The sequence below is a fragment of the Eleginops maclovinus genome, chromosome 6, assembly GCF_036324505.1.
Source record: "Eleginops maclovinus isolate JMC-PN-2008 ecotype Puerto Natales chromosome 6, JC_Emac_rtc_rv5, whole genome shotgun sequence".
NCBI lineage: Eukaryota > Metazoa > Chordata > Actinopteri > Perciformes > Eleginopidae > Eleginops > Eleginops maclovinus.
Window position 1 is genome coordinate 1,476,323 of NC_086354.1, and position 26,862 is coordinate 1,503,184.

The 26,862-nt window shown below is 45.6% G+C and overlaps 1 long non-coding RNA gene across 1 annotated transcript; it reads left to right on the plus strand.

Annotated features, from left to right (window-relative positions):
* Positions 1–18,038: 18,038 nt before the first annotated feature.
* Positions 18,039–18,782, plus strand: LOC134865607 (uncharacterized). Its single transcript, XR_010165977.1, has 3 exons — positions 18,039–18,088; positions 18,264–18,457; positions 18,641–18,782. It is a non-coding gene; the product is annotated as an uncharacterized LOC134865607 (long non-coding RNA).
* The last annotated feature ends 8,080 nt before the right edge of the window (positions 18,783–26,862 follow it).

Sequence of the window (26,862 nt, forward strand, 5' to 3'; positions counted from 1 at the left end):
TATTACACAGTGGGACTTTTCCATAGGCTACAATAAAAAACAGGAACAATAAACATTTCCTTTGTAATCCCTTTTATTTTAAATAAAAAAACTGTAATTTGTTAGTTTTTGATAGAAACGTAGAAGAATACAGCCGCTGTCTGACATGATTCCTGTGTCCAATAACACTGTCGCGCCGCATTGATGCCATGTCTGAAGACATCCTGGCTACACTAGTCAGCCGTGTGAAGAAAAGTGAGTTTTACTCTCTGCAAGTAGACGAGTCTACAGATGTTGCAAATCTGGCCAATCGTCTTGTGTATATCTGTTACCTTTTTGAAGGAACGGTACAAGATTTTTTGTTCTGTCGGCCCCTTGCTACCAGAACAACAGGAAAGGAAATCTTCAATTGAATTGATGTTTTTATGATGACCAATGGAATCGATTGGGAGCGCTGTGTGGGAATGTGCACAGACGGGGCAAAATCAATGACGGGGAAACACACGGGGCTTATAGCTCATATTAGGAGAGTCTGTCCACCCATCAGCTGGTTACACTGCAGTGTTCACAGAGAGGCCCTCGCAGCCAAAAACATGCCAGCTGATCTACTTGCAGTGCTGAACGACGCAGTCAAACTGGTGAACTTCATCAAAGCTCGCCCGCTAAATTCAAGAATATTCACACTGTTATGTAATGAGATGGGCAGCGAACACAAATCACTGCTGCTGCGCACAGAGGTGCGTTGGCTGTCCCGCGGCAAAGTGCTGACAAGGGTCTTTGTATTCCGGCACGAACTGCAGCAGTTTTTTGAGGAGAATCCGTTTCATTTGGCCTCCAGTCTGCATGACGAAGATTTTCTGAAGAGGCTCGCCTATCTAGCGGACATCTTCTCAGCTCTGACTGAACTCAATCTAAGTCTGCAGGGAGTCAGTGTAACTGTTCAACACACAAGACAGGATTGAGACCATGATAAAGAAGCTACAGTTCTGGGCGAGTTGTGAGTGGGAACACACACCTGTGTTTCCCTACGCTTCACGAGTTCTTGCGGGAAAATGACGTAGACCTGGGTGAGCATGTGAAAAGTCTCATAATTGAACACCTCAACCAACTGGCCGAGCAGCTACGGAAACACTTCCCACCTATGGACACATCTCGCGCTTGGATTCGCAATCCATTTGAAGTTTCCCTGCCCGTCCCACAGCTGTCATTTCACGAGCAGGAGCAGCTGATCGAGCTGTCATTTCATGAGCAGGAGCAGCTGATCGAGCTGTCATTTCATGAGCAGGAGCAGCTGATCGAGCTGTCATTTCACGAGCAGGAGCAGCTGATCGAGCTGTCATCTGATGGAGCGCTGCAGTTACAGTTCAAACGAAAGCCACCTGTGGATTTTTGGACCGAGTCACTGACATCATACACAGTCCTGGCAAAGCAAGCCTTGAGAGTTTTGATGCCCTTCGCCACAACTTATCTCGGCGAGGATGGTTTCTCTGCTATGGCAGCAGTTAAAACTGAACATCGGCAAAGACTGGATGCTGTTGAGAAGGATTTGAGGCTTAAACTGTCTTCCATTGTGCCAAACTTCGGAGAGCTTTGTGCCAAGATGCAAGCCCACCCGTCGCATTAATATGGGTAAGTATTTGTCGGTATTGATATTATTGCTACAAATATAGGCCTACTGGGAATCCTCCTCCCCGTCTCCCACCCCCCCTCCCTCTCTCCCTCTCTCGCTGCAGGCTGAGCGACTTTTCGGTGTGCTTGAAAAGTTCCAGATGGATCCTCTTTTATCCTCTTTTAATTTAGGCATATTTTATGTTTCTGAGCCTATGTTCTTTATTACTTATGTTGTGGATCGTGTGTAATTTTATTGTAGCACTTGAAAAGTTTCAGATTGATCCTCCTTTTTATTTATTTGATCTGTTTCTGAGCCCATGCTCTTTAATGTTGTGGATCGTTTGTAACTTCATTGCAATTGAATTCAATGTACTGTCGTTGTAATCTCCATAACCGTTGTGTTATGATGATGTTGATGTTAGCTCCATGATAGGGGGGGGGGATAAATGGCCTAAAAATAAAAAAATTGGAAAATGATTACGCCCACTTCAGTGATGGTGCATTGGGTCATTTGGGAGATATTTTGTATTGGAAGTTGGTACCTATCATGAAATAAACCCCCCACCCCACCCAAAAAACTAAATCGGACATGTTTTTAGCCCCCTTTTCCCCCCTTTTATCATTAAAAAGAAAAGAAAATCTTAAGAGAACACTTTGGTTCACCTGTCAGATGTTGCAATGTTCTAATGTGATAAAGTACATTTACATAATACATTGTGGCTGCTGGTTGACTGCAAGCAAACCGTTGAAATCCCCAAGCAGACAGTCATATTCAACACACCATCAGACAAGCAGTTAAACAAAGTTGTCCCAGGTATGTTTTTTCCTTTTAAACAAAATTATTATATTCTAATTGTATTATTATATGATTTATTGTACTATAATTTAGCTTGGTTTGTGTCAGGTTCCAATATTAGTCATACTTTTAGCTTTCTATCTGTTAAGAACATAGCTCAAACTAGCTAGCTAGCTAGCTTAGTGCAACAAACCCTGGAACCGCTACAGGGAATTCCTCCTCTTCCTTGAGCAAAGGCAGGTATCCAGTGTGCTGTTTTCCTACAAAGACAGCAGGTTTGGATGTCTCTCCAGGGCAGCAGCAGTCCTAATATACCACTTTGGCCATCTGACAGAGTTCCTGAGCCAGAACCCTCACATAAACAACCGCCTGGCCTGCCTCGTCAGAGAAGTGATGGAGCTTCCCTACCTCAAAGTGGCCCTTTTGGTGTTTGCCTGCCTGGGTGTGCACTAGGGCTGTGCAATTTAATCGATCCTGCGATATATATCGATATTTTGTTTCCCGAGAAAGTATCGATATTTCAGCCGCGAGTATCGATACATTAAGTCCCATTCAAATCCCCCGTGTTCCGCCTGGCACTCTGCTCGCTGCCCATTACGTCAGCCAGCCGCTAGTGTCGCTGTAGAGCATTTCTAGATACACAGATCTAGTGTGTCTTCTTCTCGCGGTGAGTGCGAAGCGGTTCAGGAGAATGGCGGCTGACATTAACCCAGCACCTCCGCGCTTAAAAGCAGATGTGTGGGAGCACTTCGGGTTTAAAAAGAAGAAGGAAAGTGACAATTTAGATAAAACTATTGCGGTTTGCAAGCTGTGTCACACAAACGTGAAATACTCTGGAAATACCACTAACCTACGAACCCACCTACAACTTCACCACCCGGACAAGGTAATGCTAACTGAGGAACTCAAGAAGCTGCGGCCACCTGCTGCACCTTTTAATTCTCCATTGTCCATTGTGATACTGCACTTTATGTACTTATGTTTCAAAGGCTTGTAAGCTACAGTTTGCACTGTTTCAATAAATGAAACAAATTTTCTCACCACATATTTTGATTCATTTTGTCCAGCATTTGCAAGCTGTAGACTCTCTGTCTAGTCAGAGTCATATATTGTGTAATTGATGCTTTCAGTTTTCAGTTGAATTAATTCAATCCAAGTCAATGGAACACTCACCAAAGATGTCACCAAAATCACACTGTCCCTTTAAAATCTTTCAGAAAATGATGTAAGTGTATCGAATTATATCGAATCGTATCGAATCGTATCGTTGGCTGAATATCGTCATATATATCGTATTGTGAGCTGAATATCGTGTATCGTATCGTATCGTGAGATTAGTGTATCGCTACAGCCCTAGTGTGCACTTGGTGGAGCCCTTCTATGCCAGAACCATAGAGAAAGATGCTACCCATACTCAGCTCAGGGAGTTCTACAAGGGACTGCATACAGGCTTGGGCCAGCCAATCAGCGACAACTATACTACGTTCACAACACCTGAGTATCCTGTAGTGTCTGACAAGCTTTTCAGTAGCGTAAAGAAGACCTACACGGAAGAGGTCTTGAACTCAGTGTCAGACGTGGCTGCCGAACACTTGGATGAAGTGAAGAAGCTGACAGATCTCATGCAGCCCCATCTGAAGACTGTCCTGGCCAGGCAGAGGAGGGACTATGGGATTGATGAGGAGACCTTCCCAATGTTACTACCCTGTCAGTGAACAGGCTAGTAACATTGATGGCACCCCTGTGCACAACATTGGGATGGAGAGACAATGTGGCAAGGTGGACTACAGACTGAAGAAGCTAGGCACACTGAACGCAGTCAGTAGGTCAATAATTTTACAGAAGAGCCAGGAGCTTAGGGATGGACAGATTCCGTCCTTCAGAGGTTTCAAGGCAGCAGCCCAAGCAAAAAGAGAGGTTGAACTCAACTGGAGTAAACTCATGAAGGCGAAATTCGAGAGTGGGGCAGACGAGAAACAGGAGATGGCTCAAAGAAAGGAGAGGAAGAGACTAGACATGCTGGACACACTGAAATCTAGAGGTGGCCCCTTCACTGACAGTGGGGAAGTTGAAAAGTTCCTTGTGGATGAAAGTCTGAACAACAACGCAAAGCTGCAGAGGATGAAGCTTGAGGTTCAGTTTGCCAGAGAAAGCACCACGCTTCTGCCTAAAGTCGATCCTATCTTCAGAATCCAGGTGACACTGCCCAGTGGGAAGAGGAGGATGAAAACAGCACAGGAGTTTGGAGATGCTCTCATGGCGTACCTAGGCAAGAGGAGTGACCGAACCACACTGGAATATGCAAAATTCCAAGAAAGTCTTGAAAGGCTAAGAAAAATGTGAGGTGCTACTTAAGACTGACAAGTTCAAGTTCTTTCCATGTCAATGTGACTGTTTTGTATTTGAAATTAAAAAATTCCAAAGGAGTTTAGTCTTTTAGTATTGGCAGACTGTAAGAATAGTGAATGCATACAAAGGGCAGAACAGCTAAAAAAAACGCTTTTTGTTCTTTTTTTCATTTTAAAGAGGGATAGGGGAATATTTTCAAGATACAGGGTCACTTTGAGGTGTAACAGTTCTTCTATTAATAGTGTTTATTAAATATCAAATGGGTTTGAAAGCATTTATTCAACAGTATATAGGCAAACAGTAAGAACAGCTTATGCATACCAGGCGGAATGTGCAGAAAATGCCACTTTTGGGGTTCTTTTTTTCATTTTCAAGGGGTGGGGGGTTATTTTCAAGATACAGAGTTACTTTTGGTGTCAAAGTTCTTGTATTGATAGTGTTAATCAAGTCCCAAATGGGTGTGTTGAAATTTTGAACTTGATGATTATCCCCCCCCCCCCCCCCCCCCCCCCCTAACTGTGGGGGAAATATTATAATATACTTTAGGCTGCAGTGCCCTATGTTTTAGTTTTTTTGTTTTTCTAAAGGACTGAGAGACGCAACCATGGTGGAGGAAGGGGCCTAATGTTCACCGGGGTACAGGAAGCTGCCATTGTAAACTTGGTTTTGGAAAGTAATGAAATCAGATTAAGAGATATTCAAAGTCACATCATTCAAAACAGCACCTTATTCAACAACATTCAACAAGTTAGGATAGGATAGAATAGGTTAATAAAAAAGCTAAGCCTTAAAAACTTGTGTAAAGTGCAAATCATCATTCACCACAGAACATACAATGTCTTCATAACACCACCGTTGTTTAAAAGCTTCCAAGTCCCCAATGTGTTTATAAAAACGATGCTCTAGCCAGAGTCTGGCTCTTATTTTGCACAGCCAGATCGCTTTTGCTTCTTGTCCCTTCCTGTTTTCCACTCTGTTCTTCCTACTTAGGTAAATAGCCATTTTAGCTTCACCAGAGAGGTAGTTTAGGAGCTGCCACTTTTCCTTGCTTGTCTTTCTGTATGGAGCCCCCATGATAAACACGCTCTCTGTAAAAGCTATACTAAAAAGACTAAAAACCAATGTTAAAAGAGAGATAAACCCGTGAGTCTCTGGCACTCTGTAAAAACATGGAAAACAGTCTCTCTAAAACCACAAAATGGACAGTTGTTACTAACAGCAGGATTAATGACGGAGATAAAAGAATTGGAGGCGATAGCGCCGTGTAAAATTCTCCACTGGAGGTCGGCAGTACGTTTTTTTAAGGGGGGCTTGTACAGAATCCTCCACTGTGGGCCTGGTCCGTTTCCGGCAGGCCCCTGTCCTTCAGTCCATTTTTGTTTATGGTTTTTACAATGTTCATGTATATAGTCTTTTTGTCAGCTTTGTGCATGGTCATTTTCTCTGGGTTTGCAACCTTGAGCAGGGGGTCGTCAGCTCTCCGAGCCCTGGGCTCAGGTATATCTCCGGGAAAGGGTCTGTTGGGTCTGGTTTGGCTCTGCCCTGTCTGTAGCTCCTTAACAGTCTCTGTTCCTCAGCGCAGAGGCTCCGGCTCCAGAGTTGCAGGATCCTCTGGGCCACCCAGACAGTGGAGACCCAGCAGAGAGCCCAAGGCCCGGGCATCGCTCAGCTCCGGCCCCACTGCATCCACCACCTGCTGAAGGCTCAGGGTCCCAAATCTGCGCAGCGCCACCGCCAGTCCTGGTGTCTCGCTGCAGCTAACGTCCAGCCTGGCTCCATGAATCAGAGGCTCTTTTAACAACCAGTGCAGAGAGTCAGTCTTTGGACACCTTTTATGGGTCTACACAGGTAAGGCGGTGCCACAGTTGGGATGCCACAAGGTTGTTTAAAACCAAAACTCTACCTTTAAAAGACATCTGCGGGAGCAGCCACTTCCATTTGGACAGTTTTTCCTCAATTTTCTCTGTGACGTTCTCCCAGTTCTTCTGGACTATATTTGTGTTCCCTACAAACACCCCCAGGTACTTTATGCCATCTCTTTTCCATGTCATTCCCTGGGGAAGAACTGGGAGACCGCCACGCCACTCACCAACAGCGAGGGCCTCACTCTTCTTCCAATTGACCCTCGCTGCCGATGCTGAACCAAAATCTGTGACAATATGAGTTATAATGTCTGCATCCCTCTGGTCACTAATAAAAACAACGACGTCGTCCGCATATGCAGATAAAACCGTGTTTCCATTAAAACCAGGTAAAAACAGCCCTTGCAATTTAGAGCGTATTTTGCAGAGGAGGGGTTCTAGGGAGAGTGCATAGAGCATCCCAGACAGAGCACAGCCCTGCCGGACCCCTCTACACACTCTAAAAGGAGCACACAGCCCACCGTTGAACTTCAGCACACTCTCAATCTTAATGTACAAGACTTTGATCTTAGCTATGAAACCAGCGCTGAACCCAAACTTCTCCATTACTTTCCAGAGGAAGCTGTGCTCAACGCGGTCAAAAGCCTTTTCCTGATCTAGAGAAATCAGACCAGTATCAATGCCCAATGAGCTGGAGACCTCCAAAACATCTCGAATCAGGTGAACATTGTCCACCATGGACCTGCCGGGCACACAGTAGGTCTGGTCCCGATGGATGACTTGCTCAATAGCTCTCCCCAACCTGGTGGCCAAAGCCTTGGACAGAAGCTTGTAATCCACACACAGCAAAGACACAGGGCGCCAGTTTTTGATGTCCTGCAAGTTCCCTTTTTTTGGCAGCAGCGTGATCACCGCTCTGCTCCAGGACATTGGCATAGAGCCAGAGGCCAGACTCTCATTAAAAACGTCTAACAGGTCATGAGACAAGATGTCCCAATACGCTTTAAAAAACTCAACCGAGAGGCCGTCGATACCAGGAGCCCGCCGTCCCTGCATGCCTTGCAGTGCAGCCTGCAACTCCTGCGTTGTCAACGGCCCTGCGAGCTGGGAGTTGGCCTCTTCAGAGACCTGAGGTAGTTCTGCACAAAACTCCTCTGAGAGCGTTTCGTCCTCATTATACTCACTCGTGTAGAGGGTGGAATAAAAGCTCACAGCTCGCCTCCTGATCTGGCTTGGCTCTGTTAATTCCTGCCCTGTGTCTGACAGCAGTGAGTGGATTACCCGCCTCTGTCCATTCTTTTTCTCCAGGCCGAAGAAGAAACTAGTGGGAGCATCCATCTCATTATGTTTAGAAACCGGGACCTGACCAGTGCACCCTGAACTTTAACGTCCAGCAGGCTGGCTAGAGCCATCTTTTTCTCTTTGAGGATTTCAATATATCCTCGATCTCCCGTGGACTCGCTTATTGATTCTAGTTCCACTATATCACTCTCCAGGTCTTTCATAGATCTGATGTTGTCCTGTGTGACATTGAGGGTGTGCTGTTGACAGAGCATTCTTATCTCAATCTTACCATGGTCCCACCACTGCCTAAGACTGCTAAACTCTCCCTTCCTCTGTCTAAAAACACTCCAGAAATAAGTGAGGGCCTCTTTAAAATGTTTATCAAATGTTAAAACCGAATTAAAATGCCAATAAGCACTTCTCGGTAAAACATTTCTAATAAAAACATTACATAGAAGCAAAGAGTGATCTGTAAAACCAGCAGGAAGTATACTGCACATTTTAAAAGTATTAAAATGATGCTTAAAGCAATAAATGCGATCTAGTCTGGCTGATGAAATCCTATTCTCTCGGATGTGCGACCAGGTGTACTGCCTTTCGTCTATGTGCATCCTTCTCCATACATCCACCAGGCCGTGGGAGTGGACCAGCTGCCGCAGAGCATGCTGGGATGCTGGCTGCGGCTCTGCATGGTTGCGATCTAAAGATGCATTCTCCGTACAATTAAAATCCCCACCCAAGAATAAAAAATCCTCCGTGGCACAGCCGTTTAAAACATCATTAACTTTTTGTAAAAACAGCTTCCTCTCTGCACTGTTTGTTGGAGCATACACATTTATAAAAACAGCCGTAAAAAGGTCAAACCTTGCTTTTATTAAAAGCAACCTCCCCTTGATAAACTGCTCGACCTCCAGTAAGACAGGATTAAAAGACTTGGAGAGAAGGAAGCCCACCCCTCCACTGAGAGAGGTGCTGTGGCTTAAAATGACTTCCCCCTCCCACTCTTTTTTCCAGTCATTCTCGTTACCAACGTCGCTGTGCGTCTCCTGTAAAAAAAAGCACGTCGACATGTTTTATACTTGCTGTTTGATAAATTAGAGCCCTCTTTCTTAGCTCTCTGGCTCCATTAACGTTCAGGCTTCCCACTCTAAAAGTGTCCATTGTGAGTGAGGTAGTGCATACAGTAATAAAAACAAATAAGTTAATTAAAACACACATAAGGGGTTTTAACTTCATTGCTGCTTATTTGTTTTCGTACTTTATACAACAGTTTTTTTAGTCTCCAAGCTTCCTGTTCTGTGAAGACAGACTCCTCTTTTCGACTATGATGGAACTTGGCCGAAGAACAAAAAACGACCAAATCAGGGAAATACTCTTCCACAACTACCCCATGCTGGTTCTTTGTCTGGAGTAGATAGTTTTTAATCATTTCCGCTGTGTACATTTTTTCCTTTTGACTGTCACTGAACCCTATCACGTCACTGCCGTCTGACACACACTCACCCCCACTCTCGTCTGTCTGCCATTGCTCTCTTCCTTTCTTTCCCTCGCTCACCACTTTGCTGCTCTTTCTAACAGTAGGTGCGTTGTTCCTCCTGCTTCTGCGTTTATTAGCAGTCTTTTTTTTTGTTGCTATTGCTGTTGCCACCTCTTCATCCTCCATCTCAGCAATCTCCACCTGCTCACCCCATGTTTTCCTCTCCTCTCCTGTTTTCACCATATTTTCTTCCTGTGTTTGGCAGACTTCACCCGTCTCTACCATTTTTTCGATTATCTCAGTTTTTTCTTGTGTTTTTTTCACCATTTTTATTTTTTTTCTCCCCCCACCTGATTTTCTTCACCTCTACACAAAACCACAACCTCCCTTTCGTGAACATCCTTACCATCACCCAGACCCTGTGCAACACCCCCGCATGCCCCGTCGGACACAGCAACAGCCGGCTGCTCCGGCGCAGCGGCGCTGTCAGCAGCCGCGGCCGCCTCCGGAGGGGAGTCCCCCACCGCCACAGCGGCCACATCACCGGCCACCGTCGCTGGAGACACCCCTCCCTCAGCAGCAGCCGCCGCCTCCGGAGGGGAGCCCCCCACCGCCACAGCAGCCGCGTTAACGGCCACCGTCGCTGGAGACACCCCTCCCTCAACAGCAGCCGCCGCCTCCGGAGGGGAGCCCTCAAACACCACAGCGGCCGCACCAGCGGACACCGCCGCTGGAGACACCCCTCCCTCAACAGCAGCCGCCGCCTCCGGAGGGGAGCCCTCAAACACCACAGCGGCCACATCACCGGCCACCGTCGCTGGAGACACCCCTCCCTCAGCAGCTGCCGCCGCCTCCGGAGGGGAGCCCTCAAACACCACAGCGGCCGCACCAGCGGACACCGCCGCTGGAGACACCCCACCTTCAGCAACAGCAGCCGCCCGCTGCTCCACTACAACCGGCCCGGCCGCAGCCGGCCCCGGCGCTGAGGCAGAAGTGACATCCGGACCAGGCGGAGCCGAGTCCCCGCGCCCCGGACAGGCACTCACGGTGTGCCCCTCTTCCCCGCAACCAAAACACTTCATAACTGATGAGGTTGCAAAAATCACGTAGTCATAATCATCTACTTTTTTTTTGGCAGCAGCGTGATCACCGCTCTGCTCCAGGACATTGGCATAGAGCCAGAGGCCAGACTCTCATTAAAAACGTCTAACAGGTCATGAGACAAGATGTCCCAATACGCTTTAAAAAACTCAACCGAGAGGCCGTCGATACCAGGAGCCCGCCGTCCCTGCATGCCTTGCAGTGCAGCCTGCAACTCCTGCGTTGTCAACGGCCCTGCGAGCTGGGAGTTGGCCTCTTCAGAGACCTGAGGTAGTTCTGCACAAAACTCCTCTGAGAGCGTTTCGTCCTCATTATACTCACTCGTGTAGAGGGTGGAATAAAAGCTCACAGCTCGCCTCCTGATCTGGCTTGGCTCTGTTAATTCCTGCCCTGTGTCTGACAGCAGTGAGTGGATTACCCGCCTCTGTCCATTCTTTTTCTCCAGGCCGAAGAAGAAACTAGTGGGAGCATCCATCTCATTATGTTTAGAAACCGGGACCTGACCAGTGCACCCTGAACTTTAACGTCCAGCAGGCTGGCTAGAGCCATCTTTTTCTCTTTGAGGATTTCAATATATCCTCGATCTCCCGTGGACTCGCTTATTGATTCTAGTTCCACTATATCACTCTCCAGGTCTTTCATAGATCTGATGTTGTCCTGTGTGACATTGAGGGTGTGCTGTTGACAGAGCATTCTTATCTCAATCTTACCATGGTCCCACCACTGCCTAAGACTGCTAAACTCTCCCTTCCTCTGTCTAAAAACACTCCAGAAATAAGTGAGGGCCTCTTTAAAATGTTTATCAAATGTTAAATCCGAATTAAAATGCCAATAAGCACTTCTCGGTAAAACATTTCTAATAAAAACATTACATAGAAGCAAAGAGTGATCTGTAAAACCAGCAGGAAGTATACTGCACATTTTAAAAGTATTAAAATGATGCTTAAAGCAATAAATGCGATCTAGTCTGGCTGATGAAATCCTATTCTCTCGGATGTGCGACCAGGTGTACTGCCTTTCGTCTATGTGCATCCTTCTCCATACATCCACCAGGCCGTGGGAGTGGACCAGCTGCCGCAGAGCATGCTGGGATGCTGGCTGCGGCTCTGCATGGTTGCGATCTAAAGATGCATTCTCCGTACAATTAAAATCCCCACCCAAGAATAAAAAATCCTCCGTGGCACAGCCGTTTAAAACATCATTAACTTTTTGTAAAAACAGCTTCCTCTCTGCACTGTTTGTTGGAGCATACACATTTATAAAAACAGCCGTAAAAAGGTCAAACCTTGCTTTTATTAAAAGCAACCTCCCCTTGATAAACTGCTCGACCTCCAGTAAGACAGGATTAAAAGACTTGGAGAGAAGGAAGCCCACCCCTCCACTGAGAGAGGTGCTGTGGCTTACAACAGTTTTTTTAGTCTCCAAGCTTCCTGTTCTGTGAAGACAGACTCCTCTTTTCGACTATGATGGAACTTGGCCGAAGAACAAAAAACGACCAAATCAGGGAAATACTCTTCCACAACTACCCCATGCTGGTTCTTTGTCTGGAGTAGATAGTTACTATCACGTCACTGCCGTCTGACACACACTCACCCCCACTCTCGTCTGTCTGCCATTGCTCTCTTCCTTTCTTTCCCTCGCTCACCACTTTGCTGCTCTTTCTAACAGTAGGTGCGTTGTTCCTCCTGCTTCTGCGTTTATTAGCAGTCTTTTTTTTTGTTGCTATTGCTGTTGCCACCTCTTCATCCTCCATCTCAGCAATCTCCACCTGCTCACCCCATGTTTTCCTCTCCTCTCCTGTTTTCACCATATTTTCTTCCTGTGTTTGGCAGACTTCACCCGTCTCTACCATTTTTTCGATTATCTCAGTTTTTTCTTGTGTTTTTTTCACCATTTTTATTTTTTTTCTCCCCCCACCTGATTTTCTTCACCTCTACACAAAACCACAACCTCCCTTTCGTGAACATCCTTACCATCACCCAGACCCTGTGCAACACCCCCGCATGCCCCGTCGGACACAGCAACAGCCGGCTGCTCCGGCGCAGCGGCGCTGTCAGCAGCCGCGGCCGCCTCCGGAGGGGAGTCCCCCACCGCCACAGCGGCCACATCACCGGCCACCGTCGCTGGAGACACCCCTCCCTCAGCAGCAGCCGCCGCCTCCGGAGGGGAGCCCCCCACCACCACAGCAGCCGCGTTAACGGCCACCGTCGCTGGAGACACCCCTCCCTCAGCAGCTGCCGCCGCCTCCGGAGGGGAGCCCTCAACCACCACAGCGGCCGCACCAGCGGACACCGCCGCTGGAGACACCCCACCTTCAGCAACAGCAGCCGCCCGCTGCTCCACTACAACCGGCCCGGCCGCAGCCGGCCCCGGCGCTGAGGCAGAAGTGACATCCGGACCAGGCGGAGCCGAGTCCCCGCGCCCCGGACAGGCACTCACGGTGTGCCCCTCTTCCCCGCAACCAAAACACTTCATAACTGATGAGGTTGCAAAAATCACGTAGTCATAATCATCTACTTTAACGTGAAAACGGAGGTTGAGCTCCGCGTTCCGATTGTTAAGTATAGACCTGTCTGCGATGAGACACCACGTGCTTCAGTAACTGAGACTTACACCCAGACAGCATCTTCTTCACCGGAGAAACAAGTTTCCCGTGTCTGGATAGCTCTCTACTGAGGAACTCATCAGTTATGAAGGGAGGGACGTTGGATAGAACCACTTTGGTTGCAGGGAGCGTCAGCGGCTGCACTCGCACAAACATTTCACTCACCGTGATGCCCGTCTCGATAACGCGGTTCACTTTCTCCACCTGGTCCAGAAAGATCACGACTGCACTGTTCATCCGCGCCAGGGACTTAATGCTGCTGTGTCCGACCTTCTCCCCCACAGCCAGCCCGATATCCTCCACCGTGCATGGGAAGCCGGCCGATATTTTAATGCCGTGCTTCCGCGCAGGGGTGAAAGTAGTTTTCATTTCTTACAGGTGCTACAATGTCCGGTGTGTCACTCACTGTATTATTTTTTAACTCCGTCTTACCCGGGGGGTGGTATTCTTAACTACTTCACATTCTTGTGGGCCTACCTAAGTGTTCTATGTGAAAAAATGACATTACAAAATATTTCAGTTTGTAAATATTTTACTGTGAGTACTTTATTTTCAGTACATTTGGAACTGGACTGAAAAATGCAAAATGATGGAAAAAACTAAAAAAAATATTTAAAAAAATCAAAGTAGGCCTAATTGTCTTCTTCAGGGTGCTGGTGAGCCATGCCACATGAACAATTCAAAATGGTGGATTCCCTCCATCCAAACATATTAAAAACACATTCCAGATTAGTAACTTGACTGAAAAATACAAAATGGTAGAAACAAAAAAATATATATAAAAAATCCAAGTAGGCCTAGTTGTCATCTTCAGGTTGCTGGTGAGCCATGCCACATAACATGCAAGATGGTGGATTCCCTCCATCCAAACAAAATATTTAAAACAAATTCCAAACAGGGCTGAAGTAGTTGTCCTCTTCAGGGTGCTGGCGAGCCATGCCAGATGTGGAATGTGCTGCTCTTCTCCCTTTGGCAAGCCAGGTCTTCACATATGGCAAAGGATTCCACTGGTTGGTTGGGGGGCCAACTGTACTGATGAAGAGAAGGTTTGCAGCATTTTTGGTCGTCAGTTTGCTCCTGTACTCAGTAATGATATTGTTCATCGCGCTGAACCCCCTCTCACAGTCTGCATTACTTGCTGAGAGGGTGTCTACTGCTATGCACAACTTTTTCATGTTGCTTGGAATGCTTCTCCCCCCACTTGCCTTATATTCAACAAATCCAAGGTGTGTTGTTTTCTCATTTACATGTAGAGTATGACACAAAGCCCTCACCTCATCCTCTCCATGTCTGGGATTGGCATGATCCCATTTCTTTGGGTCAAGGGCTGCCATTTGGTTCATCAGTGTGGTGTAACTTTCTTTTCTTTGAGCTGCAACACTGGCCTGTGCTCTGATGGCTGTGGTTGTGAAGAGCCTCTCATTCAAACTGTCTGCCACTGCTTGGATGAACTTTGATGCATCAATGATGGGGGACCTGCCGACTTTTAAATCTTCTTCCTTGAATTTCATGTCTTTCTCGGCCTGACTTGCCTCAACTGCATGCTGTCCTGGGTATGTGATAAGGCTTCCTATCCTCTTGGTGTATGTTAGCATGATGTCATGAGCTTTTGGCAGAGTGATCCCCCTGTTCTGAAGTATCTCAGAGAGATTCTTCAGTTCCATCAGGACATCAGCCATCAGAGCAAGATTTTTCACAAAGTTGATGGAGCACAACTTAGAGAGCAAGCCTTGAAATTTGGCCCTCTCTCTGCCATCTTTTGTGCGGTCTTCTGATGCTTCACGGAAGTGCTGTGCCAGTGCTCCATAGGAATACCAGACTGCATTAACAGCTCGCCATGAGGAGGCCACCCATCGGACATTGAAGACTCTTCCGATTCTTCTCAATGTGATATGGAGATTGTGGGCGCACTCACTCAGCTCCCGCATGCTTTTTGGGGACTGGCTGTATAATGTGTACAGGGCATCAAGGAACGCCTGGAAGTCCTTTGTCCCTCCAGTGGCTTCCAATGCCTGAGCCACCGCCAGCTCCAGCCTATGATTCAGGCAGTGCCATAGAACTATATTTGGGAAGTCATCTTGGAGCAGCTTCCCAACGCCTGACTTCACTCCCAGCATCACATTGGCCCCATCACTGCAAAATCCAATAAGCATCTCCTGCAGGAGCTCCATTGTGAAGCCATTGTTGAGGAGACAGTGCATTATCTTGCCTTTGATGTGGGCAGCAGACAAATTGTCCAGCTCAATCAAATCTAAGGGAAAAGCAATGGGCTCCATCTCGCCGTCAATGCTGGCCTTTAAAAACACAATCAGTGTCGATTTGTGCCCCACACTGGTTGACTCATCAGCCAACACAGTAATTTTACTTTTATTTTCAATTATCCTCCTCACAATTTGATGTTTCATTTGAGTTGATATATGGTCAATTATGTCAACACAGACTGTCTTGCTGTGCAGAATGCGACCTAAATTGAGTGAATTTGCTTCTTGAAGATCAATTAATTTCTCAAAATCTGTAAAAGGCTTGTCATGTTTGGCAACAAAATAAGCGGTCCTGAACACTTTGGCAGTGGCCTCAAACGCAGACTCCTGGCTGGTGGCATTCATGTTTAAAAGGATCTCTTTCTGTGCAGTTTTAAGAATCTTAACAGCTTCATTGTGGGCTGCAGATTCTCTGTGCTCATGAATTTTTTTGCGGAGAGATGACAGCTGCACGGTCCTTGAATGGCCACATGGGGCGATATTCCCCTCTGCCCAATTGCTTACGATATTAACACCTCGAGATGCGCTGACACCAAGGCCCTTAACATCACGGCATGAGATGCAGCCAAGCATGCCATTTTGGGCATACAACCATTCGTTTTTTGTTCTGAACTGTTCAAATTGCTCCTTTGACCAAACAGGGGGGTAAGCGGTAGACCTACTTGCAGCAGGCCCAGCATCACTTGTTGACGGTCCTGCACCTGCAACGTTACTCTCATTCACACTTGCGTTCTCATTCACTTCCTTCGCGCAAGGGACTGCATGCACCGAGCCATCTGTTTTTCTGACTTTTTCCTGATTTTCATTTTCAATAACTCGGTCCTTTCTTTTAAATAGCTCGGTTATTCTTTTCTGCATTCTTTTATCTCTCCGTATCACAATGCTTTTCTTCACAGCACGCACTTCCTCAATCAGCTTCTGAAAACATTCCCATATATTGGCTGTCTAGTTGATACACTGTAAATATTTTAACACGTGATAATGTAAATATTACAGGGAGTGAGAGGGCTCATATGAATACTTTTTAGGGTGTCAGGAAAACGCTTGCTTACTTTACAAAGCATGCTCACATTTAAATCACAAGCTTACGGTCCTGTAGCCCACTAAAGCGGACGCTCTGCTCAGCTGTGCCCCCGTTACAAACAGCGTGAACAGCCTATTTGAAGAAGAGTAATTTATTATTTGTCCGAGTAGAAGACATGTCTCAGTATGCCACCCAATCACAAAAACATGAAGTTTTTGAAAAGCCGATTTAACATTTCGCTGACACAGTTTTAAAGACGAGAGTCGAGACGACTTCATTCACTAGAACTAACTGCGGAGCAAGCGCGGGCAGGAGATGGAATCAAACGGAACGCAAGCTCCAGAAAGGCACCAACAGAAAGACCAAAATATATGGGATATTTGCAGACGTTTTGAAAACTGATTACCATAGGCTACTGGATGGCTTTCCCATTAGTACAATTTAGTACCATTATTTCCAAATATTTTTTGTTGGGGTCTGAATAGGGGTGGATTTGAAAGCGTCAGTCGATGCAATTGGAAGCTGCGCACGCAGGAGATCCTTTGACTAATGACTATTTTAAGCAAGCCAAGCTGTTATCTTCATCGGAGCTGGTCAAAAATGACATATTGTGGGTAGCCTAGATATGTTTTCTTCTTAAAAGGCGTGCGTTACTGCATTTTTTGGATTTAAAAAAAAAAAAAAAATGTATTCAACATAATAAACCCTTATCAAATCTTACCGGTGCGCCGCACCGCCGCGAAATCTTTTACAGGAACGCAGCACCGCCTCGCACCGGCTTACTTTCACAATCCGTGTATCATTCGTTCATTTGTTTTTCCGATTTCAAAACCAAAACCAGAAATCGGATAACGGTTCGTTTTCTCGTTTTTCCGATTTCAATACCAAAACCAGAAATCGGATAACGGTTCGTTTTCTCGTTTTTCCGATTTCAAAACCAAAACCAGAAATCGGATTACGGTTCGTTTTCTCGTTTTTCGTTTTCTCGTTTTTTCGATTATGCACCCCCAAACGGAAAATGGAAAATGAAACATTCGGATAACAAATCCTGGGAATGTTAGTTGTCAGGGAAACCGATCGCGAGCCAACAACTGACTCATGCCACAACTGATCTGTAAGGAAACATGGCTAATTTGGAGTCTCACTACGAGATGATAAATCAACTCTTTCTGTCGGGGAAAACTCACGCCGAAATGTCTGAGACATTGAAGAGTATGGGAATTAAGGGGTCCTCGGAGATGTCGGTGAGGAGATTCTGTGGCGACGTTGGGCTGAGACGGAAGGGGCACATCACAGACCAAGAGCTGGAAGAAGCTGTCCTGACATCTATTCAAAAGGTGAGTAAGCCTAGATCTAGAACTAGGCATTTGTTTGAATATTATTGCCATAGCCTTATGAATACCGAAAACGATTCAGGGCCAGATGAGCCCCAGATAGGAAATAGATCGGGCCAAACATATTTTGCCGTCTGGGCTAAACCGTAGCCGAAATAGCCTAGCCTCGGCCTAATAATTGAATGTAGGCTAGGCTACACACTTGTAATCCTTTATGACTTTATTATTAGGGTATTTGTTTGTTTGTTTAGTTGTGTGTTTATTTACTGTCCATAGACCGGTCCAACGTACGGACGTAAATTTATGACAGGGTACCTGTCATCTGTGGGGGTGAAAGTGGGTGAACCGCGAGTGGGAAGGTTCCTACGAAACGTCCATCAGCCCTACAATGAGCTACGTCGTGAGGTAGGCCTAAAGAGTGCGCAAAAAATAAGCTCTAAAATTGCTGACATCATCAATGTTAACTTAATGTTGTGTGTTTACTAGGCCTACATAGTAATCATATTTGCAAATAACGTGAATGTTTCTGTTGATGTTATTGTAGGCCTATTTTTCATTGATTGGATTGTACTTCTTTTAGGGAGCAAGAAACCTGAACCCAGTCCCTTATCACGCAGACTACACGGGCCATAAATTACACATGGACCAAAACGAAAAGTTGGGTATGTTCGGAGTGACCCATGTGTTGGCTGTAGATGGGTACAGCAGTAAAATTATGGCTCAATTCACGATGCCCGTGAAGAACAATCTGATCATCTATGAGGAAGTTTACAGGCAAGTTGGAAATCCTCTATGTCTACATCAGTGTTACATGTGTGCTCAAAAGCAAATGTACTACACAAGTAATAGCCTACAAATGATTCATTAATCCATTCATTAATGTCATTAATTAATTAATGCCAATTTACACTGCTCTTTTTCATTTCTTTCTTTCTTTCCTTCCTTTTTTAAATACAGGAAAGCAGTTGTCAACAACGGAATGTGGGACCAGATTAGAGTTGATCACGGCAAGGAGTTTTATTTGACGTTATACATGCAGGAGAAGTTGGCTGAACATCGACACAACACCAATAGACTCCCTTACCTGCAGACAACCTCTTCAAAGCTATTTTTTTCTAGTAGTACTAGGCTACTACTACTACTACTAGCCTACTACTACTGGGATCTGTCTTCAGCCTTTTATTACTTTTGGGTGGTTAAAAAATGTCTGAAATGTCATATACAAAACGTTTTTTTGTGTGTGTGATTTAAACAGAATCTTCGAGTGGAAAGAATTTGGCCAGAGGTCAACAACCGGGTCAACTATCCCATCAAACAGGCCCTCATCCACCTACAGGACCAGGAACTAGTGGACATGCAGGACAACACAACTAAATTCTGTGTGTCAAACTTGGCCTGTCAAGTCAGTGCAATAGGACTTGCTCGAGTTGTGCAGTCCTGGAATGCACATAGGATACCAGGTAAAGTGTAATAGCTTACAAGTGTAATAGCAGTTTTTCAATGACCAAAAAAAAGGGAAAAAATTGTATAAAATGTAAAACTTTTTTTTACTCATTTTAGGCAGAGGGATACCAAACCAACTTGCGGCTGCTAGGTGTCCAGCCAGCTGTCCTGTAGAGCTGCTGCCCAATGCTGCAGAGAGGTCTAGCAGAGCAAGCGTTTGGGGAGAGGTACCCGGACATGTCTCATCTCTTCGATACGGTCGTTAACCAGGACTACACCATGTTTCAGGAGGCACTGCTCCATCTAATTAATGTCTCTGACATGCATGCAACATTGTAAATAAATAAATACATATGAATCGTGTTAAAATCAACATCGTTTTGAATTATTTATTTATTTTAAAAAAGCTTCCTCAGCACTGCCAGGGCCTCGTCCAACCCAGCCACTTCATTTGTCTCCCTGTCTTGACACCGACACTTCGGGCAGTAGTCGTGGCTGTGTTCCCACTGTTGAATGCACGACCTGCATCCGATGATGCTTCTGCAGCAAGATGAAAAAATGGGTTTTTCCACAGGACCTGTAGATTAAAAAACATAACATTTTGGTAGACCTTAATTGTTTTTCCTTAGGCCTACGTGTTTAGTTTACCTTCTTGACTTGGAAATCAGCTTGATAATCAACTACAAGTAAAACTGTACTAACCTGGGCACACAAGGCAGCCAAAGACAGTCTTCAGGGCATTCACTTCTCCGTCTTGTAGGCACAGTAGAGTTGCTTTGCCAGTCCCTTCTGTTACCTCCTTGATGCTCTTGGTGACCTCCTTCAGGCCCTGGGCTGCCTCGATCACCTCCTCTATCTCGGCCACCACGTCTTGAAGACCAGTGTCTTCTCTACGACTGAAAAAACATTTTGAATTTACAATGTATTATTTATTATTGAATAATGGAAAATATAAACAAATGACTGGGAATTTACAGTCCCCTTTAAGGCGAGAGGGCACACCCCCGAATGCCATTTATCTCAAATGTGGGTGATTTTGAGATTGTTTCAGAATTTGATCCATTTACATGTCTTCTTTCAAAATAGAAAGCTTGCCATACAAAAAAAATTAGGTTTTTATGCCCCTAATAACTGGAGAAGTTTCAAAGTCCTGCCTATTAATCCGAATCTAGGTGTGCCCTCTCGCCTTAAAAGACTAAATTAAATTGAAATACAGCATTTAACTATTTAGATGTTATGACAAAAGACTACCTTAGCCGCCTCCTTTTGCCAAGCTGTCCCAGCTGAATCTCAGGAACAGCAAAAGTCTTCCTAGAATTCTGCTTCCAGAAGTTGGATCCTACAGTGACAGCACAAGAATACAAATATCCATAATATAATACAATTCCTTATTCTTTTTTATTATAGTTCTTTATCTTTACTTCAGCCAAACTCAAGTAAATGACCATTTCAGATTTACCTCTGGTGCCCTCGGAGTCAAGAATGGCGTTCCCCTGGACATCTGTGAGGATCATTTCCTCCGCGTCGCCAAGTGCCTCCACAACCTTCCCCAAGATGGATGGCACATTAGCCTCAAACTCTGAGAATCTGACTGTCACAGTTTTGCTGGTCTGCAGCCTCCCCTCCATCACCTCACCGATGTAAATATTCCTACACATACAGTACAACCCCAATTCAAAGAGTTAGGACACTTGGTCATTTGTGAATGAAACCAAAACACCAGACTTTTTGAAATCATTCAATCATACATTACTGTTATAGCCTACCTTTGAAATGCCTTTGTTCTCGCGACAGCACTGGCAACAGGCCGCTGAAAAGCAAAACGTGGACGTTGGTCCGCTGCTGCTGCTGTTGCTGTTGCAGGTGGTGGTGGTGGTGGTGGTGCTGCTGCTGCTGATGCCGAGGCATCCCCATGCACCTCGTAGTGGCCCCGGTCCACCAGATCCACAGAGATGAAGTGCCCGTTCTCCTCTGGGAAGATGGCGATGTTGTGGTCATCTGTTAAATAAATAGTGTCCTTCTGCACCTGTGTGATAAGAGATGAGATTATGATTTGTTACATATAGGGGAGACCGGGGTAAGTTGAGCCACTTTTTACATAAAGGCGTAATTTGAGTGATAAAGGCGTAATTTGTTTCAAATCTTCACATCATACCAAATTTCAAAGTGTCATGTTACTATTAATGCAAAAACTAATTGATAAACTTTCATGGTTAAAATAATATTCTCTTTTTAAATATGTTTTTCAGGTGGCTAATCTTACCCCATGCATGAATAAAATAGTGAAATAAAAATTAAATAGTGAAATTAGACAGGATTGTGTGATATAGGCTACTTACTTGAAAGATGACAGCTATTTTTTCGGTCTTGAGGTCCTCTGGTCTCACTGTGACCCTCTTTTCTCTCAAAAAAAGTACGTAGGTATCCATCTGCATTATAATAGTAAACGTTGCATCAAATATGGTTGTAAAGCGCTGAAGGTTTATCATGCTAGGCTATACTTTTCATTGAAGCAGTTAACATCATAACGCTCTGTTTTGTACAGCTTGAAGGAAGAGTGGACAAGAACAATGCAGTGGTGAGATCTTCTTATGTATTTATTCCAATGTCATTAGTTTCTGTTGTTTTGTAAGGATGTTATAAGTCTAACAAGCAGCGTGGAACAAGTGGTGATTGGAACCCAGTGACTCCCGCGGAAAGCTGAATGAAACTAGAGGTTCTAGGCACGTTAGCTAGTTATACAACAGCTAACTTCATATTCAGCTAACAGCGGCAGTTTCAGCATGTCAAATAAACGTAACAGACGGCCTGTATCTTTTTCAAAAAGTTAATATTTCGTCTTATCGCTGCTAAGTTGGGTTTTTATCTCTCTCTCTCTATATATATATATATATATATATATATAAAGAGACAACACGAGAGGAAAATTGGTCCACAGTCTGACTGGGGTGTTCTTTTTAGGTTTTCAGTTCCCCCAAGAACAATGTCTAGCCACATCATTAAGCGCACAATGGAATAATTGGTGTAGCACTAACTATGTCCTGTGCTAGTGTTTTGCTTACATTATACATTTACTTATTCTATTATTACTTTGGCCACCTCTAACTGTTCGCGTAAGGCATTTTTTGTTGAGAGTTCACTCACCTCAGAAGAAGTAGTAGTATCGCGACGCGCTCTCTCTCGACTCTGGCACCTACTAACCCAACAAAGTTAACGTCGTCTCTAGGGCGGCGGGCTTTCAGTGCACGAGCTTGCCGAAACGTTCTGGTTCCACTCTGGTTGTAGGCCTAACTGTGTTACTGCATCATCACAACATTGCTATGAGAATGCAGAGTCTCAAGTAAGCGATTAAGACTGTGTCATTACCATTTTAGTGACAATAAGGTTATGGGTATCACAAAGTGCCTTTGGGACATTGTAATTCCTGTTATAAAGTGATGTCAATGCTCCATATTGCAATGTAATACATACAATAAAACAGGCATTAATGTGACCACCCCATTACTGAGAGGGGTCCTTCCAGAACCAGGAAGTACAGAAGACATCACTGGAGCACATGGACTCCGGATGAACATTGTCTCTCATATAGCTAGGCCACAAACTAGCATTGACTTTGAAAATGTCCACTGGTGCAACGCACTGTCCTACAGTACAACATGAAGTCAGTTTCACTTATTTTTTCCTTTACTCATATCATAATGAAACTTAACATAGTGAAAGCAAACATGTAAACCAACATTTTTTGTATTACAAGTTATTACAAGTTGTTACAAGTATTTTAATGAAAAATGTATGTAAAAAGTGTTGGATAGTATAACAATGATATCATCACTATGCAGCTTTAAGGATGAAATGAAGATTCCTTGAGTTTTATACAAACTATAATGAATGTAACCCAGACATTTGGGTTAAGTCTCTATGTGTACATCTTATAGTATATAAATAACATAATTCTGAATTTGTTGGGGGTATGTTTGATGTGGAAATATAATTGGGACAAACTAATATGCCTTGTGCTTATCTATCTTACCTGTCCAACATTCTCTGAATTAAATAATGGCATTCTTTATGTCGTTGCACCGGTGGACACATTTTAGGACTACCACACCAAAAAGTGAATAATATGCAAAATATATGAAGAATTAGAAATGGACACATTCAGTTTTGAATTATTCACATATAAGGGAATATAATTATATGTCATTGGACATATATTTTTGAATTATTATTTTTTTCACTTTGGATTTGAGTTCACGTCAACCACCCATATACTCATACCTGGTTTTTTTCTGTCTTCTTCCACAGCAATGTGATGTTCCTGATTTGGGATCTGCTTCTCTTGCGTCTGTTTCCGAAGAGTCTTACTTTGTTATCCCACCGGACAGTGTCCTTCAAGTTCCATTGGATAGGCCACAGTTCTCCAAGACTTCATCTTTATTCCTCAACATTATTCTCTGCAGTCTATGACATCACTCCTGCTTAAGCTTCTCTACGCTGACTACCATAAGAATTAAGATTTATGATAGAGGACCCTCTCATCCCCTTCATCAACTCCCACCAGACAGGAGATTCAATCTACTACCACCAACTACAAGAACTCCTCAGCAGAAAGCTTTCTTAACGGACAATAAAGTTTATTTATCTATCTTATCGTATTGTTGTATTTTGTTGATATCACCCACGTGATAAGCAGTGTTGGGAATAAAGCATTACAAAAGTATGTAATTACTGTAATGCATTATTTATTTATTTCCTGTAACTAATGTAAGGCATTGCAGAGGGGGGAACTGTAATATATACTAGTTACAATGCTAGTAACTTAAGTTACAATACGTTTTACTGTAACCTGGATTTTAATGGTGTTCAGTGTGGTGGGTCAGAAAGCTATTCCTGAACCTGCAATTTTTTTAGTCTGTTAAAGTTACTTAAGTAATGCAAAAGTAATGCCTTAGGCCTACATTTTAAATAGTAATAGGCCTATGGTAGTGTAAGGGTTGAAAAGACAGTAGGCCTATGCCTATTGGGTAGGCCTGATCAGTAGGCTGCTTTACAGTTTTTGAGTAACTTGCCCAACAGTGGTGATAAGGTGATTTCCTAGGTCTACTCTTGTATGCCTATATGGACTTTCATGGGTTTTTCATAGTAAGCTAGCCTGATATCAGCCAACAACAACAATGCACATAACAATGACAGACCTACGCGAATAGGCTACGATGGAGATTGCTAAAGTAAGGATTAAACATATGACGTATTTATTTAGATCAAATGCTCAAAACCCCCATGTTACAAGCTGCTTCATACAGTAGGCACCGATGATCTTTTACCCTGTGGCTCGCGATTGTTTGGTTTCCCTGACAACCAAACGAGCCCTGCCAGCCCTGCGCAAGAATCCGTGTATCATTCGTTCATTTGTTATCCGATTGTTTCATTTTCCATTTTTGGGGGTGCATAATCGAAAAAACGAGAAAACGAAAAACGAGAAAACGAACCGTAATCCGATTTCTGGTTTTGGTTTTGAAATCGGAAAAACGAGAAAACGAACCGTTATCCGTTTTCTGGTTTTGGTATTGAAATCGGAAAAACGAGAAAACGAACCGTTATCCGATTTCTGGTTTTGGTTTTGAAATCGGAAAAACAAATGAACGAATGATACACGGATTTTTCACCCCTGCTTCCGCGTGAGTTTGGCAAAGTCTCCATTCACCATGGCGTCAGACACCGGCCGGCGAGACACCGGCAGGAGAAGCCCGCAAAACACCCCAAAAACACCACCAAAAGACCCAAAAGTTAAGCAAAGTAAACTATCACCGATAAACTATATGAAATTAACACCCATAAACAAGCACAAACGGAAAAATGTAACTTATAAAGCGTCGCTCTTTTCTTTCGCTCACACTCCAAAATCTCCCAGCATGCACCAGAAGAAGAAGAAGAAGACATTGAAGAAAAAGAAGACATTGAAAATTAAAGATGAGTCAACAGGCAGAAAAGAATACCCAGGTGCAGGATGATGAATTGGTGAAAAGGAAAGGGGGCACCTCTGTCGTGTGGAACTGGTTCGGTTTTAAGATCTCCGACCTCGAACAAAAAAGTATCTTATGTAAATTGTGTCGCCGTGCTGTTTTCGCAAAAGCAGGAAACACCACTGTGGCAGCCGGGTGTGGTTAGAGCGCCAGCTGCTGGGGTGAGGGGAGTGGCTCAGCCGGAGACCAGACAGCTGATCGGAATCAGGTAATCAGGCATTTAATATAAAGCATGTTGGTAACCTGGTTCTGGTCTGTCTTGCAGTAGGCTGGGTCCTGGGAAGACGACACACCCCGTCCTGGCCTTGCCCGTCCTAAAAGTACCGCGGAGCTGTCTGTTGTGTGCACAGTTCTTGAACAATAAACGCTGTTGTTTTTGCCCAACCCCGAACGCTTCCGTCTCTTGCCTTTTACCTGAGCCATCCCGCTCACAGTGGCACCTGAACAGGGACCTGAACCCCTCAGATGACGGAAGGAGAAAGCCCGCTGGGCCAGGCCCTCCAGCGTCTTGCCCTCATGCAGGAGAGCACAACTGCCCTGCAACGTCAGCAGAGCGAGGCTCTCCTCGAAATCGCCTCCAGCCAGCGGGAGGACTGTGCTCTCCTGCGGGAGCTGCTGCAGCTTACGGCCGCCCGGGAGGCCGAGCCGGTGACCAACCCCGCCCGGCCGCCGCAGATTGCCCTCCAGAAGATGTCAGCCGACGACGACCCAGAGGCTTATCTGGACATATTTGAGGGCACTGCGGCGGCGTGCGGGTGGCCGGAGGAGGAGTGGGCTGTGCGGCTTCTTCCCCTGCTGGCCGGGGGAGCGCAGCTAGCCGCCCACAGCCTGCCAGCGTCCGATCGACATGAGTACAAGCAGCTGCAGAGGGCCATCCTGGACCGGCTCGGCAGCACGCCAGAGGGACACCGCCGCCGGGTCAGGGCCCTTCCCTTCGAGGACGCTGGCCGCCCCTTCTTCTACGCGAAGCAGCTCCTCGATGCGGCGAGGCGCTGGCTTCAGCCGGGGATGCGCTCCGCCGAGGACGTCATGGAGCAGGTGGCACTGGAGCAGTTTGTCGCTGGGCTGCCATCGTCAGCGACGAATTGGGTCCAGTGTCACCGCCCTGCCAGCCTGGAGGTAGCCGTCGTCCTCGCGGAGGACCACCTTTCGCTTCCCCGGCGGAGCATGAAGGAGGAGCCCCGACAACCTGTCGTCCCCACGGACCGACCCGTTCCAGCCCCGAGGAGGAGGTTCCAGACAGCAGCCGCTGCACCGCGTTCCCCTCAACCCACGACCCGGCCCCTTCCCACCCAAGCCCTACCTCATCTCTCTCTCTCTCTCTCTCCCCAGGATCCAGCCTCCGCCTCTGGTCGTCCGGCACCACGGGGGGCTCCTCAGGCGCCAGGGCAGGAGTGCTGGCGGTGCGGGCAGCCCGGCCACTTCCGGCGGGAGTGTCCCATGATGGAGGTTGGACAGTTGGTCCGGGTTGCGGGACCGCCAGTTGCCTCCCCCGGTTTAGAAGGGACGTACCGTATACCGGTATGTATACAGGGGGGTACCCACCAGGCTCTGATGGACACGGGCTGTAATCAGACGATGATCCATCAGCGCTTGGTAAGGCCGGGGGCATTGGTTGAAGCATCGTGGGTGAAGGTGAGGTGTGTGCATGGGGATATTCACCAGTACCCGGAGGTGACTCTGGAAATATCTTTTAGGGGTAAAAAGCATAGA